At 42.9% G+C, this 11,875-nt stretch overlaps 4 non-coding genes across 4 annotated transcripts; all 4 read right to left on the minus strand.

Annotated features, from left to right (window-relative positions):
- Nucleotides 1-2,984: 2,984 nt before the first annotated feature.
- On the minus strand, nt 2,985-3,177 carry LOC138362283 (U2 spliceosomal RNA). The gene has a single exon (XR_011227537.1). It is a non-coding gene; the product is annotated as a U2 spliceosomal RNA (small nuclear RNA).
- Nucleotides 3,178-5,885: 2,708 nt separating this feature from the next.
- LOC138362285 (U2 spliceosomal RNA) lies at nt 5,886-6,079 on the minus strand. The gene has a single exon (XR_011227539.1). It is a non-coding gene; the product is annotated as a U2 spliceosomal RNA (small nuclear RNA).
- Nucleotides 6,080-8,776: 2,697 nt separating this feature from the next.
- LOC138362290 (U2 spliceosomal RNA) lies at nt 8,777-8,968 on the minus strand. Its single transcript, XR_011227543.1, has one exon. It is a non-coding gene; the product is annotated as a U2 spliceosomal RNA (small nuclear RNA).
- Nucleotides 8,969-11,663: 2,695 nt separating this feature from the next.
- LOC138362289 (U2 spliceosomal RNA) lies at nt 11,664-11,856 on the minus strand. Its single transcript, XR_011227542.1, has one exon. It is a non-coding gene; the product is annotated as a U2 spliceosomal RNA (small nuclear RNA).
- Between the last annotated feature and the right edge of the window lie 19 nt (nt 11,857-11,875).

An 11,875-nucleotide genomic window follows, 5' to 3' on the forward strand; every position in this document is an offset into this window, starting at 1 on the left:
CGGGGGTGGTCTGTGAGCACTGCAAAAGCAAGTGAGCAATGCACACTAAGTGTGCATCACTAGACAAGAGTTCAGCCAGCTACTCTTGTGCTCAACAGACCTGGGATGCCAACCCGCAAGGGGTGTAGCAAGCCAATCAATGGCAAAGCAAGCTCCTGTAGCTACATGACTATCGCTTTCAGTGGACTCAGCGCACTAATAACGACGTAGCAGGGTACCTTTGAACCACTTGAGGCTTGATTACTACACTTTGATCTTAGCCAAAGGCCGAGAAGCGATAGGATGCATGGTTGCTCTGCAACACCAGGCAACAATTGCGGCTAGAAACCACGTAGCGAGTTTCAATTGCAAAAGGGCATGTGATTATCGTTGAGTAATATTCGAATTCAAGCATACATATAAACGCCATGCAGTAAAGGCTTTAACCATTTCTTACCTGATCAATGAATTTATATATATATGCAAATTCATGATATTACATGGTTTCATTCATGAGTAGTGAATATGTAACTGGCGGCAAAGTGGTAAACAGACTCGCGTGGCGTTTCACGAATTCGCTCCTGGCCAGGGAGTATAGCGCTTAACTCTAATACATAAACCTCCATTTGTCATGTGTCTTAAGGTAGCTACAGCTTTTGAAAAGTACAATAACGAATTAAAAGTGCAAGGGGCCTGTTACGCCAACGCTCGTCAAAAATATAAATAGGAGACGTTCTCTCTCTGATACCATAACAGAAAACGAACAGCACTATTACGCGCCAACTATTCCATTTTTGTATATATATCACGACTTTTTCACATCTAACACTTTGCTTGATACATCGTTTTCACAAACCGGAGACGAGGCGAAGCGAGGCAGGGCTGGGTGGCGAGAGGCTAGAGGCTAGAGGCTAGAGGCTAGAGGCTAGAGGCGAGAGGCGAGAGGCGAGAGGCGAGAGGCGAGAGGCGAGAGGCGAGAGGCGAGAGACGAGAGACGAGAGACGAGAGACGAGAGACGAGAGACGAGAGACGAGAGACGAGAGACGAGAGACGAGAGACGAGAGACGAGAGACGAGAGACGAGAGACGAGAGACGAGAGACGAGAGACGAGAGACTAGAGACTAGAGACTAGAGACTAGAGACTAGAGACTAGAGACGAGAGACGAGAGACGAGAGACGAGAGACGAGAGACGTGACGTGATGCCATGCCATGCCATGCCATGCCATGCCATGCCATTCAATGCCTTGTGATTCAATACCATGCAGTTCAATGCGATGCGATGCAATGACATGCGATTCGATGCCATGCGAGGCGAGGCGAGGCGATGCATCATCTAACATAACGCGATTCCCTGGAAAACGACTCTGTTGTTGAATGAACAACAAAGCTAAGATATAAGAAGATGTAAGTAATTCGAGAAGTCTGAGTACTGTAGGTACTATAGCAAATTCATTGCTTAATATATGTGAATGTGTAAGGAATCCATCCATCGCTTTTACCGAGTATACAAATACTCGGTCATTGTTGGTGTTTAGGGAGGTAAATGAAGTATTGCAAAGCTAATTACGAAACTAGCTTTCACAATGACATTTGGTGGTTGGTCGCTTTGCAAATTATAGTAGATTCTATATCAATTTTATTCGTTATTTTACGTGAATGAATGTGTGCCTGCATACATTGCCTAAATAAAGAATGTAAATATACGTCGGTGGTGTTTAGAGGGGTGAATGAAGCATTTGAAATCTAAATAGGAAACTAGCATTCAAATGGAGAGGGGTGAGAGTGCAGGTGCGCTTGAACTTGGGTGGGTTCTGGGTTTCATTGACGTATATATTACAGGTGAATGTGTGCATCGAATGCTCGATTGAAGTATATAAATACACATTGTTAGTGTGTATTGAGGTAAATGATGGATTGTAAAGCTAATCAAGACACTGGAATTCACTTTGAGGCTAGTGGCTGGCCGGCTGGCAGGCAAGCGTGGAAGTGGCAAACGATCGTTGAGTTGCCGTGTAAAACCACACCAAAGCAACACCTCCCTCCATCTCAAGTCGAATTTCGTCTTTATTACGCATTGGTACATTCCAGCAATGGTAAATTAAATAGATAAACGTCTAATCTTGATGTATGTATGAATATAATTTCGCCGTCAGAGCCGACTAAGGAATTCCGAGTGATATACACACACACTCCTCCCTCCCTCACTCACAAGGGAGAGTGAGTAAGTAATTTCGTAAAAAAGAGAATAGCATGCCAACAATGGGTAACTATTATAGTTAGGTTCTCGATCATAGTAAACCCGTTGATTTAGAGTTTATTTGCACAATGACCACATCATATTAGATGCCATTTAAATACCAAATCCAGTTCTCCAGTAAATGCAGACACAAGTCTAACACTATTCAACCCATCTCTACCAGCCTTTTCATAACAAACCACTAAGCTACCTAAACCAGTTTCCACACTTATATAAATAGAGAAAAACTTCACCCTATATAACCTATCTCAGAAAACAAACAAAATCAATTAAAATTGCACTAACTGGCAACCCCCCATTCATAAAATCAACTTCTTTCCTTCCACACCAACCATCGTATTTCTTTGCTCGCACATAATCTTTAATCTAAAGTTATTAAATGATATTACTCACCTCACTCTCCTTCTTTCTCCTTCTTTCTCCTTCCTTCCTTCCTTCCTTCCTTCCTTCCTTCCTCCTTCCTTCCTTCCTTCCTTCCTCCTTCCTTCCTTCCTTCCTTCCTTCCTTCCTTCCTTCCTTCCCTCTAACTCGTTGCAGTTGTTCAGCTTCGACCCATCAAACCCGGACTCGACTGACGACTCACTTCTGCTGCTCGTTCCAAGGCTTTTTTCCTCATACGATGTTGGCTGGTGTGAAGTAATTACTGCAATTCAAATTAACACGATTCATTAATGTACATAACCAATTAACATAATCGTCTCCTACTTGATTTTGACTAGTTGATAGGGTTGTTTTTGGTCTCCCCGAAGGGAGTGGACCGATCCCAGAGGTACTGCAATACCGGGCCGATCCGCGGCAAAGGTGGAGCAAGCTCCTAGCACTTCGCCATGTTGCAAAAAATCAGTTTAATATCGAGGATCCCACATGGGGATCGTATCAGATATTAAGCTGATAAGAACAGATACTACACTTTGATCTTAGCCAAAGGCCGAGAAGCGATAGGATGCATGGTTGCTCTGCAACACCAGGCAACAATTGCGGCTAGAAACCACGTAGCGAGTTTCAATTGCAAAAGGGCATGTGATTATCGTTGAGTAATATTCGAATTCAAGCATACATATAAACGCCATGCAGTAAAGGCTTTAACCATTTCTTACCTGATCAATGAATTTATATATATATGCAAATTCATGATATTACATGGTTTCATTCATGAGTAGTGAATATGTAACTGGCGGCAAAGTGGTAAACAGACTCGCGTGGCGTTTCACGAATTCGCTCCTGGCCAGGGAGTATAGCGCTTAACTCTAATACATAAACCTCCATTTGTCATGTGTCTTAAGGTAGCTACAGCTTTTGAAAAGTACAATAACGAATTAAAAGTGCAAGGGGCCTGTTACGCCAACGCTCGTCAAAAATATAAATAGGAGACGTTCTCTCTCTGATACCATAACAGAAAAACGAACAGCACTATTACGCGCCAACTATTCCATTTTTGTATATATATCACGACTTTTTCACATCTAACACTTTGCTTGATACATCGTTTTCACAAACCGGAGACGAGGCGAAGCGAGGCAGGGCTGGGTGGCGAGAGGCTAGAGGCTAGAGGCTAGAGGCGAGAGGCGAGAGGCGAGAGGCGAGAGGCGAGAGACGAGAGACGAGAGACGAGAGACGAGAGACGAGAGACGAGAGACGAGAGACGAGAGACGAGAGACGAGAGACGAGAGACGAGAGACGAGAGACGAGAGACGAGAGACGAGAGACGAGAGACGAGAGACGAGAGACGAGAGACGAGAGACGAGAGACGAGAGACTAGAGACTAGAGACTAGAGACTAGAGACTAGAGACTAGAGACGAGAGACGAGAGACGAGAGACGAGAGACGAGAGACGTGACGTGATGCCATGCCATGCCATGCCATGCCATGCCATGCCATTCAATGCCTTGTGATTCAATACCATGCAGTTCAATGCGATGCGATGCAATGACATGCGATTCGATGCCATGCGAGGCGAGGCGAGGCGATGCATCATCTAACATAACGCGATTCCCTGGAAAACGACTCTGTTGTTGAATGAACAACAAAGCTAAGATATAAGAAGATGTAAGTAATTCGAGAAGTCTGAGTACTGTAGGTACTATAGCAAATTCATTGCTTAATATATGTGAATGTGTAAGGAATCCATCCATCGCTTTTACCGAGTATACAAATACTCGGTCATTGTTGGTGTTTAGGGAGGTAAATGAAGTATTGCAAAGCTAATTACGAAACTAGCTTTCACAATGACATTTGGTGGTTGGTCGCTTTGCAAATTATAGTAGATTCTATATCAATTTTATTCGTTATTTACGTGAATGAATGTGTGCCTGCATACATTGCCTAAATAAAGAATGTAAATATACGTCGGTGGTGTTTAGAGGGGTGAATGAAGCATTTTGAAATCTAAATAGGAAACTAGCATTCAAATGGAGAGGGGTGAGAGTGCAGGTGCGCTTGAACTTGGGTGGGTTCTGGGTTTCATTGACGTATATATTACAGGTGAATGTGTGCATCGAATGCTCGATTGAAGTATATAAATACACATTGTTAGTGTGTATTGAGGTAAATGATGGATTGTAAAGCTAATCAAGACACTGGAATTCACTTTGAGGCTAGTGGCTGGCCGGCTGGCAGGCAAGCGTGGAAGTGGCAAACGATCGTTGAGTTGCCGTGTAAAACCACACCAAAGCAACACCTCCCTCCATCTCAAGTCGAATTTCGTCTTTATTACGCATTGGTACATTCCAGCAATGGTAAATTAAATAGATAAAACGTCTAATCTTGATGTATGTATGAATATAATTTCGCGTCAGAGCCGACTAAGGAATTCCGAGTGATATACACACACACTCCTCCCTCCCTCACTCACAAGGGAGAGTGAGTAAGTAATTTCGTAAAAAAAGAGAATAGCATGCCAACAATGGGTAACTATTATAGTTAGGTTCTCGATCATAGTAAACCCGTTGATTAGAGTTTATTTGCACAATGACCACATCATATTAGATGCCATTTAAATACCAAATCCAGTTCTCCAGTAAATGCAGACACAAGCTCTAACACTATTCAACCCATCTCTACCAGCCTTTTCATAACAAACCACTAAGCTACCTAAACCAGTTTCCACACTTATATAAATAGAGAAAAACTTCACCCTATATAACCTATCTCAGAAAACAACAAAATCAATTAAAATTGCACTAACTGGCAACCCCCCATTCATAAAATCAACTTCTTTCCTTCCACACCAACCATCGTATTTCTTTGCTCGCACATAATCTTTAATCTAAAGTTATTAAATGATATTACTCACCTCACTCTCCTTCTTTCTCCTTCTTTCTCCTTCCTTCCTTCCTTCCTTCCTTCCTTCCTTCCTTCCTTCCTTCCTTCCTTCCTTCCTTCCTTCCTTCCTTCCTTCCTTCCTTCCTTCCTTCCTTCCTTCCCTCTAACTCGTTGCAGTTGTTCAGCTTCGACCCATCAAACCCGGACTCGACTGACGACTCACTTCTGCTGCTCGTTCCAAGGCTTTTTCCTCATACGATGTTGGCTGGTGTGAAGTAATTACTGCAAATTCAAATTAACACGATTCATTAATGTACATAACCAATTAACATAATCGTCTCCTACTTGATTTTGACTAGTTGATAGGGTTGTTTTTGGTCTCCCCGAAGGGAGTGGACCGATCCCAGAGGTACTGCAATACCGGGCCGATCCGCGGCAAAGGTGGAGCAAGCTCCTAGCACTTCGCCATGTTGCAAAAATCAGTTTAATATCGAGGATTCCCACATGGGGATCGTATCAGATATTAAGCTGATAAGAACAGATACTACACTTTGATCTTAAGCCAAAGGCCGAGAAGCGATAGGATGCATGGTTGCTCTGCAACACCAGGCAACAATTGCGGCTAGAAACCACGTAGCGAGTTTCAATTGCAAAAGGGCATGTGATTATCGTTGAGTAATATTCGAATTCAAGCATACATATAAACGCCATGCAGTAAAGGCTTTAACCATTTCTTACCTGATCAATGAATTTATATATATATGCAAATTCATGATATTACATGGTTTCATTCATGAGTAGTGAATATGTAACTGGCGGCAAAGTGGTAAACAGACTCGCGTGGCGTTTCACGAATTCGCTCCTGGCCAGGGAGTATAGCGCTTAACTCTAATACATAAACCTCCATTTGTCATGTGTCTTAAGGTAGCTACAGCTTTTGAAAAGTACAATAACGAATTAAAAGTGCAAGGGGCCTGTTACGCCAACGCTCGTCAAAAAATATAAATAGGAGACGTTCTCTCTCTGATACCATAACAGAAAACGAACAGCACTATTACGCGCCAACTATTCCATTTTTGTATATATATCACGACTTTTTCACATCTAACACTTTGCTTGATACATCGTTTTCACAAACCGGAGACGAGGCGAAGCGAGGCAGGCTGGGTGGCGAGAGGCTAGAGGCTAGAGGCTAGAGGCGAGAGGCGAGAGGCGAGAGGCGAGAGGCGAGAGGCGAGAGACGAGAGACGAGAGACGAGAGACGAGAGACGAGAGACGAGAGACGAGAGACGAGAGACGAGAGACGAGAGACGAGAGACGAGAGACGAGAGACGAGAGACGAGAGACGAGAGACGAGAGACGAGAGACGAGAGACGAGAGACGAGAGACGAGAGACTAGAGACTAGAGACTAGAGACTAGAGGACTAGAGACTAGAGACGAGAGACGAGAGACGAGAGACGAGAGACGAGAGACGTGACGTGATGCCATGCCATGCCATGCCATGCCATGCCATGCCATTCAATGCCTTGTGATTCAATACCATGCAGTTCAATGCGATGCGATGCAATGACATGCGATTCGATGCCATGCGAGGCGAGGCGAGGCGATGCATCATCTAACATAACGCGATTCCCTGGAAAACGACTCTGTTGTTGAATGAACAACAAAGCTAAGATATAGAAGATGTAAGTAATTCGAGAAGTCTGAGTACTGTAGGTACTATAGCAAATTCATTGCTTAATATATGTGAATGTGTAAGGAATCCATCCATCGCTTTACCGAGTATACAATACTCGGTCATTGTTGGTGTTTAGGGAGGTAAATGAAGTATTGCAAGCTAATTACGAAACTAGCTTTTCACAATGACATTTGGTGGTTGGTCGCTTTGCAAATTATAGTAGATTCTATATCAATTTTATTCGTTATTTTACGTGAATGAATGTGTGCCTGCATACATTGCCTAAATAAAGAATGTAAATATACGTCGGTGGTGTTTAGAGGGGTGAATGAAGCATTTGAAATCTAAATAGGAAACTAGCATTCAAATGGAGAGGGGTGAGAGTGCAGGTGCGCTTGAACTTGGGTGGGTTTCTGGGTTTCATTGACGTATATATTACAGGTGAATGTGTGCATCGAATGCTCGATTGAAGTATATAAATACACATTGTTAGTGTGTATTGAGGTAAATGATGGATTGTAAAGCTAATCAAGACACTGGAATTCACTTTGAGGCTAGTGGCTGGCCGGCTGGCAGGCAAGCGTGGAAGTGGCAAACGATCGTTGAGTTGCCGTGTAAAACCACACCAAGCAACACCTCCCTCCATCTCAAGTCGAATTTCGTCTTTATTACGCATTGGTACATTCCAGCAATGGTAAATTAAATAGATAAACGTCTAATCTTGATGTATGTATGAATATAATTTCGCCGTCAGAGCCGACTAAGGAATTCCGAGTGATATACACACACACTCCTCCCTCCCTCACTCACAAGGGAGAGTGAGTAAGTAATTTCGTAAAAAAAGAGAATAGCATGCCAACAATGGGTAACTATTATAGTTAGGTTCTCGATCATAGTAAACCCGTTGATTTAGAGTTTATTTGCACAATGACCACATCATATTAGATGCCATTTAAATACCAAATCCAGTTCTCCAGTAAATGCAGACACAAGTCTAACACTATTCAACCCATCTCTACCAGCCTTTTCATAACAAACCACTAAGCTACCTAAACCAGTTTCCACACTTATATAAATAGAGAAAAACTTCACCCTATATAACCTATCTCAGAAAACAAACAAATCAATTAAAATTGCACTAACTGGCAACCCCCCATTCATAAAATCAACTTCTTTCCTTCCACACCAACCATCGTATTTCTTTGCTCGCACATAATCTTTAATCTAAAGTTATTAAATGATATTACTCACCTCACTCTCCTTCTTTCTCCTTCTTTCTCCTTCCTTCTCTTCCTTCCTTCCTTCCTTCCTTCCTTCCTTCCTTCCTTCCTTCCTTCCTTCCTTCCTTCCTTCCTTCCTTCCTTCCTTCCTTCCCTCTAACTCGTTGCAGTTGTTCAGCTTCGACCCATCAAACCCGGACTCGACTGACGACTCACTTCTGCTGCTCGTTCCAAGGCTTTTTCCTCATACGATGTTGGCTGGTGTGAAGTAATTACTGCAATTCAAATTAACACGATTCATTAATGTACATAACCAATTAACATAATCGTCTCCTACTTGATTTTGACTAGTTGATAGGGTTGTTTTTGGTCTCCCCGAAGGGAGTGGACCGATCCCAGAGGTACTGCAATACCGGGCCGATCCGCGGCAAAGGTGGAGCAAGCTCCTAGCACTTCGCCATGTTGCAAAAATCAGTTTAATATCGAGATCCCACATGGGGATCGTATCAGATATTAAGCTGATAAGAACAGATACTACACTTTGATCTTAGCCAAAAGGCCGAGAAGCGATAGGATGCATGGTTGCTCTGCAACACCAGGCAACAATTGCGGCTAGAAACCACGTAGCGAGTTTCAATTGCAAAAGGGCATGTGATTATCGTTGAGTAATATTCGAATTCAAGCATACATATAAACGCCATGCAGTAAAGGCTTTAACCATTTCTTACCTGATCAATGAATTTATATATATATGCAAATTCATGATATTACATGGTTTCATTCATGAGTAGTGAATATGTAACTGGCGGCAAAGTGGTAAACAGACTCGCGTGGCGTTTCACGAATTCGCTCCTGGCCAGGGAGTATAGCGCTTAACTCTAATACATAAACCTCCATTTGTCATGTGTCTTAAGGTAGCTACAGCTTTTGAAAAGTACAATAACGAATTAAAAGTGCAAGGGGCCTGTTACGCCAACGCTCGTCAAAAAATATAAATAGGAGACGTTCTCTCTCTGATACCATAACAGAAAACGAACAGCACTATTACGCGCCAACTATTCCATTTTTGTATATTATCACGACTTTTTCACATCTAACACTTTGCTTGATACATCGTTTTCACAAACCGGAGACGAGGCGAAGCGAGGCAGGGCTGGGTGGCGAGAGGCTAGAGGCTAGAGGCTAGAGGCGAGAGGCGAGAGGCGAGAGGCGAGAGGCGAGAGGCGAGAGACGAGAGACGAGAGACGAGAGACGAGAGACGAGAGACGAGACGAGAGACGAGAGACGAGAGACGAGAGACGAGAGACGAGAGACGAGAGACGAGAGACGAGAGACGAGAGACGAGAGACGAGAGACGAGAGACGAGAGACGAGAGACTAGAGACTAGAGACTAGAGACTAGAGACTAGAGACGAGAGACGAGAGACGAGAGACGAGAGACGAGAGACGTGACGTGATGCCATGCCATGCCATGCCATGCCATGCCATGCCATTCAATGCCTTGTGATTCAATACCATGCAGTTCAATGCGATGCGATGCAATGACATGCGATTCGATGCCATGCGAGGCGAGGCGAGGCGATGCATCATCTAACATAACGCGATTCCCTGGAAAACGACTCTGTTGTTGAATGAACAACAAAGCTAAGATATAAGAAGATGTAAGTAATTCGAGAAGTCTGAGTACTGTAGGTACTATAGCAAATTCATTGCTTAATATATGTGAATGTGTAAGGAATCCATCCATCGCTTTTACCGAGTATACAAATACTCGGTCATTGTTGGTGTTTAGGGAGGTAAATGAAGTATTGCAAAGCTAATTACGAAACTAGCTTTCACAATGACATTTGGTGGTTGGTCGCTTTGCAAATTATAGTAGATTCTATATCAATTTTATTCGTTATTTTACGTGAATGAATGTGTGCCTGCATACATTGCCTAAATAAAGAATGTAAATATACGTCGGTGGTGTTTAGAGGGGTGAATGAAGCATTTGAAATCTAAATAGGAAACTAGCATTCAAATGGAGAGGGGTGAGAGTGCAGGTGCGCTTGAACTTGGGTGGGTTCTGGGTTTCATTGACGTATATATTACAGGTGAATGTGTGCATCGAATGCTCGATTGAAGTATATAAATACACATTGTTAGTGTGTATTGAGGTAAATGATGGATTGTAAAGCTAATCAAGACACTGGAATTCACTTTGAGGCTAGTGGCTGGCCGGCTGGCAGGCAAGCGTGGAAGTGGCAAACGATCGTTGAGTTGCCGTGTAAAACCACACCAAAGCAACACCTCCCTCCATCTCAAGTCGAATTTCGTCTTTATTACGCATTGGTACATTCCAGCAATGGTAAATTAAATAGATAAACGTCTAATCTTGATGTATGTATGAATATAATTTCGCCGTCAGAGCCGACTAAGGAATTCCGAGTGATATACACACACACTCCTCCCTCCCTCACTCACAAGGGAGAGTGAGTAAGTAATTTCGTAAAAAAAGAGAATAGCATGCCAACAATGGGTAACTATTATAGTTAGGTTCTCGATCATAGTAAACCCGTTGATTTAGAGTTTATTTGCACAATGACCACATCATATTAGATGCCATTTAAATACCAAATCCAGTTCTCCAGTAAATGCAGACACAAGTCTAACACTATTCAACCCATCTCTACCAGCCTTTTCATAACAAACCACTAAGCTACCTAAACCAGTTTCCACACTTATATAAATAGAGAAAAACTTCACCCTATATAACCTATCTCAGAAAACAAACAAAATCAATTAAAATTGCACTAACTGGCAACCCCCCATTCATAAAATCAACTTCTTTCCTTCCACACCAACCATCGTATTTCTTTGCTCGCACATAATCTTTAATCTAAAGTTATTAAATGATATTACTCACCTCACTCTCCTTCTTTCTCCTTCTTTCTCCTTCCTTCCTTCCTTCCTTCCTTCCTTCCTTCCTTCCTTCCTTCCTTCCTTCCTTCCTTCCTTCCTTCCTTCCTTCCTTCCTTCCTTCCTTCCTTCCTTCCTTCCCTCTAACTCGTTGCAGTTGTTCAGCTTCGACCCATCAAACCCGGACTCGACTGACGACTCACTTCTGCTGCTCGTTCCAAGGCTTTTTCCTCATACGATGTTGGCTGGTGTGAAGTAATTACTGCAATTCAAATTAACACGATTCATTAATGTACATAACCAATTAACATAATCGTCTCCTACTTGATTTTGACTAGTTGATAGGGTTGTTTTTGGTCTCCCCGAAGGGAGTGGACCGATCCCAGAGGTACTGCAATACCGGGCCGATCCGCGGCAAAGGTGGAGCAAGCTCCTAGCACTTCGCCATGTTGCAAAAATCAGTTTAATATCGAGGATCCCACATGGGGATCGTATCAGATATTAAGCTGATAAGAACAGATACTACACTTTGATCTTAGCCAAAAGGCCGAGAAGCGATAGGATGCATGGTTGCTCTG

The sequence above is a fragment of the Procambarus clarkii genome, unplaced genomic scaffold (genome assembly GCF_040958095.1).
Source record: "Procambarus clarkii isolate CNS0578487 unplaced genomic scaffold, FALCON_Pclarkii_2.0 HiC_scaffold_1574, whole genome shotgun sequence".
NCBI lineage: Eukaryota > Metazoa > Arthropoda > Malacostraca > Decapoda > Cambaridae > Procambarus > Procambarus clarkii.